Here is a 5,695-nt window from a genome sequence, read left to right as displayed (position 1 = left end):
CTTTGAAATCTGAAGAACAGTGAAGTGAAGAACACACTTGAGTAGTCGGGGACTTGGGTGAGGGAGATCAATGATCAGGCTATTGCAAAAATCCAAGTGTGAAGCAATGAGGGCCTGCACCAGGGTGGTTACAGAATATTAGAAATATGGCAAAGGCAAAAACAATAGGAGTTGGCAACAGATTAGATTTGAAGGTAAGAGAGAGGAAGGAGTTGAGAATGATCACTAGATTGTAAGCCTGGGTGACTAGAAAGATAGTATTATACTTTAAAATAATAGGGACATTAGAGAGAAGGGAAGATTTGGATGGAAAGACAATGAGTTCAGTTTTGAACAAGTTCAATTTAAGATATCTATATGTAATAGTAACGTAATTTAAAGATTCCCCTGTATTGGTTTGGTTTTTGGTTTGATGTGTTAAAAACCCAGAGCTTGTTAATCCCACCTGTGGGATGAACTTGTTGACGTGAGAAGAGAGTCCTGAACTGGGAGGAGTTGGTGACGTAGATTTGGAGAGACACAAGAGAGAGGCAGAAGGACTTTTTGGAAGCAGCACCCTCGTGGAGGCAGAGAGAGACTGAGAGGATTGCTTAGGGCCACTTTGAATTGCCCTGAACTTTTGAGACCTGCCCTGGAGCTGCCAAGGACTGAGGAGAGGTGGCTGTTTTGCTGGTACTTTGTCTGTCTGTTTTGATGTTGTTTTGCCAGATTTGTCCACTGGAGAAAGACAGTCCTGTTGAAGAAGTCCTGGAACCTGGCTGTTGGCTAAGAGCTCCTGAGACTGTCCTGCAGACAGAGAGTGAATACTATCCACTGGTGAAGGACAGTGCTGGTGTTGCAGGGGTCTGGGAACCTTGCTGTTGGTTCAGAGCTACTAAGACTGTCCTGCAGACAGAGAGTGAATACTGTGCACTGGTGAAGGACAATGCTACATCAACAAGTCCATCCCACAGGTGGGATTCACAAGCTCTGGGTTTTTAACACAATCAAACTGAACACCAAGCCAATACAGGGGAATCTTTAAATTTCATTACTATTACACCAGAGTACATCTCAACTGAGACATTCAAAAGGTAGTTTGAGATGTAACTTTGGAGACTGAGAGAGAGGTTAGGGCTGGAAAAAAATAGATGTGAGAATCATCTGCATAGAGATGATAATTGAATCCATGGAAGGTGATTAAATCAACAAGTGAGCTAGGATGGAGGCAGAAGAAAAGAGGACCCAGGACACAGATACAAAGCTTGCACTTATGAACCACATGAAAAACTAACGAGATTGTAATTGAGTGGTGAAAATGATTAAGGAAAATCAGGGACAGTATTGCCATGAAAAACTAGAGAAAAAAGATTATCAAGAAGAAAAGAGTGATCAGCACTGCCAAATAAAGCTGCAGAGACGTCAAGAAGAATGACAAGTGAAAAAAGGCCATTAGATTTTGTTGCTGTTTTGGAATGGGAGTTCAGAACAGTCCCCTGAAACAATCCTTTCTCTAGTAGGTTTGTTATGCTTGCTAATTAGCATTTGTATATGTAGGCTAGGAGTTCAACAAAATCATCTTTCTTCCCCAAATCCATCTGAAAACATAATACATGTATTGACTATTTAGACACAAAAATACTCTAGGTATACTACTCTAAAAAAGCCAAATGTGAACCCTATTATTAAGGTATTTATATGTTTGTGTTATGACATGTAGTCAGTAAAGTTTCACTTATCCTAATAATTAAATGACAATATTTATTTTCTCTTTCTTCCATTAAGCAGTTACTCATATTAATGTTAATGGATTTTGCTTAGCTTTATAGGAAAAACAATATGTAATGGAAATCATTAGATGTGCCAGTGAAATACTGGCATGCAGCTAGTGCTAATATAAATAAGAGTAATGGTTAATGCTAAAAGAGATCATAGCTTTATATTACCATACATTTTTAAAATATTGGGAGTGAAAGACACAAAAAGACAAATGGGTAAATATTTCATATCAATCTAATATCTCAATAACATGACATGAAATAAAACAACAATAAAGTGAATATTTAACATTTTGTTTTATTATATCAGTCAGATTCTGTAGGGGAACAAATAGCTCTACATATATAAAAAACCATAAATTTATATGCTGTAACAAAACACAACTGTAATAATGATCAAAAAAACCTTACACTATAAAAGTTAAAGTGCTTCAAAAAACATGATAGATAATCCAAGTTCCCTTTGTTTTGCTTTTAACATTAATATTAAAGGGTTATAGATTTAGATTGTATTCCAATCTCATTCTTCTGATGAGGAAACTGAGGTACAGAGGCAAGTAGCTTATTGAAAGTCATGTGGAGGCAGAGATAGCAAATCTCTTGGAGCAAAGTATAGAGATTTCCAGAGTGGAGTTGGAAAAGAGATTAATATTCTATGGTTTAACTCACTGCCATATCATTATAGCAGTGAAAACATCCAAATAACTCCCTCTATCAGGCAGACTAACATCTATATAAGCAAAAACATCTGCATGCCAATTGGTCCCAAGTTTTCCTAAAGTCTGGGTTAATTTATTTATTTTTTTTGCTGAAGAGGATGGAATTTTTTTTCTTATTTATGACTCATCAATGGGAGGAAGAAAATAACTCATGGAGAGAGGAGAAATTGATGAACTATTCATTATTAGATTTCTGATAATTAAAAAGTTTTGAGACATAGTTTCTAGGTAATTTAATAACTTTATTAATATGGCCAACATATTTATTAATAAATGGTAATTTGGTCATCTTTCTCTTAGGTCAAAGGCTCCTAAAAGCAATGGACTTACAGTTTATATGCCTTTTGAGGAGTAGGTGAAATAGGCCACTCCCAAGGGGTGGCAATAATCTCTGATGGGTTAATAATTAATGAGAAAATGAATATTACAATGAGAGGCTGGGCTATGTTACAGTTAGACTTTTGGGGTATGTAACTTGCATCAACAAAATCTTATTCAAGTCGACTTCCATATCACCTGTCTGACAAAAGGGAGAATCAATACTTCTCAGACCTGTCTAAGGAAAAACAAATAGCAGGACTGCCCCCATTAGCTCAAACTTAGAATTCCTTTTATTGCCTGATTACATCTTGGTCTGGGTAAAACTTTTCCTAAGATTTCCCACACTGGTTGAATTCTGGATGAGTAAGTAGAAAAGGGGAAAAAACCTTGGTCCTAACCCAATAAATAGTTATTAAATAGAAGAAAGAAATACTTATTTCTCACATTCTTTTAAAAAAAAATTCAGAGTTTTCTGTTTTCCATATTGGTTTTCTATGCCCTGCAGCAGTAAGTTACTAAAGAAGATTGTGCATTAGCCCTGCTACCAGTGCCTTAAGGGGAAATTGATTTAGACAGGATATTGAATTCATCTACTAAGCAAATTTTCTATTGTATTCCATGGATAAAATCAGTCTAGGGGTATGATAATACCCAGTGTCTATGGGATGTATGGGTGTATAAGTTGACTAGTGCCTCTGGTGTGAGGGCTGCTGAGCCTTTTTCAGTCCTAGTCATTCACATTTGGTCTCCACCTGATTCACCTCACTCTCAGCTATGACTTTAAACAACTGTAGCATGTTCAGTGACCACACCCCAGTAAACCATTTTGCTAGATGGGCTAAATTAGATTGAGGGTAACAGAGGAGTCTCAAACCCATAGGTGAGTTAAAAGGATGTCTACCCTAAGCATGAGAAGATTTTCCTTTACACAGATGGTGGATGAGAACAATGTGTTCCAATGGCTATGAAAGTGACTGAAGCAGGGGCTATGGAGTGCATGGTCAGACTTCAGAGATGCCAAACTGCATTCCCAGCCATTGCCAGTGATCTTGACTTTTGTCCTGCCACTGGATTCCAATGATTCAGGAGGAGAGCGAGGGTTAAAAATTCTGTACAGCTCAGCCTCACTTTCATCCAGTTTATAAACAAATCAAGATATCACCCGTGATGTTGTTACTCCTTTTAGAAAATTAAGGACAAACAGCAACCAGCTATACTAAGAAAAAAAATATCGGTGTGAAAGCAAGTAGATGTTGAAGACTACTTCCCCATAACACAGCAATTCTGTATCTTTCTCAATAAAGACCATTAATAAAGTTTAATGTCCATAGGAAATTTGGTATAACTGAATGATACAGAGCATGAATCTCAAGATCTCGTCTTGTGCTAAGCACTATAGTAATCACCAAGAGCAAACAAGCTGAAAGTCAAATAATAAACCACTAATACAAGATTTAGCTCCAGTAACAAGGTTGAATCAGAGATCAAAGTTCCAAATCAATACCATTACAGTCTCTTACTAACATTGGGTGTATTGGGGAACAAATCAAAACCTCCAGAATCATAAAAACAAAGTTGATCCTTTCTATTATCTGTATACTACTGAGAGATGTCAGACTGACTTGGAATATTTAGTGTTTATTTCAAAGAATTCTGAAATTCTTACAATAAAGAATCTAAGGTTAATTAACAAAATCTCAGAGTGAAGATATAAGCAAACAGACATAATTTTGAAAAAGGAAGAAGTCATTTTTTCTTTTAATTGTATTTGGGACTACCTTTAGAAACTGGTTGCAATTCATTTTTGAATAGTTATGCATTTTCTAACTTCCTTTTGTTTGAACACATCTTTTTTTTTTTTTTAAATGCATTAAGATATTTTAAAGTCTTTCAAGTTGATTTGATAAGATTTTTTTTTCTAAAGATTATGAAGGCATGATTATTTCTGAAAAAGTTTGAAACTGTTCAAGCATTTGCATTGAAAAGCTATTACATACAGTATACTTAGGAGTTAGGCCATTAGGAAATGACTCCTCTGTGACAGTAACAATAGCAGAAAAGAAATATAACTTGTACTTGATAAGTCAGCTGCAGAGATAAAAATAGGATCAAGGTCTCCTGACTCTAGCTGTAGTGCTTGATTAACAAAGCCTGAACTTCTCTTCATTGTAGAGTCCTTATAAATGAGAAGGGACACTTTTTATTTGACAAATAACTCATATCCTGGAGGTGTACATTTGCTTTGCTGAGTCAAGTGCCACATATTAAGAATCACATTTACTCAGAACAATCATTCTATTTACAAAACACCCTTTTTAAAAATGTATATGTTTATATTTACTTTACATCATTCATTTCCACAAGATTTTGAGTTGCAAATTTTCTCCCTGCCTTTCCCCTACCCACCACCCCAAAACAGTGGTCTCACTATATCCCCCTACCCCAATCTGCTCTCTCCTATATCCTCCCCCATCCCCATCCGACTTTCCAGTAGGGCAAGATGGATCTCTATATCCCAGTCCCTGTATATCCTATTTCCCAGTGGCACATAAAAAATAATAATAATTTTTTTAAACATTTGATTTTAAAACTTTGAATTCCAGATTTTCTTCCCTACCTTCCTTGTCACCCACACTTATTAGGAAGATAAACAATTCAATATAGTCTGTAAATGTGTAGATTCACAAAATATTTCCATAGTGGATATATTGTGAAAGATTGATTATATTTCAATCCATCCAATCCCACCCCCTACTTGTTCTATTCTCTACTCTGACCAGGTCCCTTTTCAAAACTGTGTGCTTACAACTTCCCTCCCCACACCAACCTGCCCTCTCCTCCATCATCAAGCTCTCATCCCTTTCCCCCCTACTCTCCTGTAGGGGGAGATACCCTATT

Source organism: Petaurus breviceps, unplaced genomic scaffold (genome assembly GCF_028583685.1).
Source record: "Petaurus breviceps papuanus isolate PSGF00001 unplaced genomic scaffold, PetGlider_PUasm1.0 38, whole genome shotgun sequence".
NCBI lineage: Eukaryota > Metazoa > Chordata > Mammalia > Diprotodontia > Petauridae > Petaurus > Petaurus breviceps.
The sequence above is the reverse complement of the archived record's forward strand: the minus strand, read 5'-3'. Positions refer to the sequence as shown.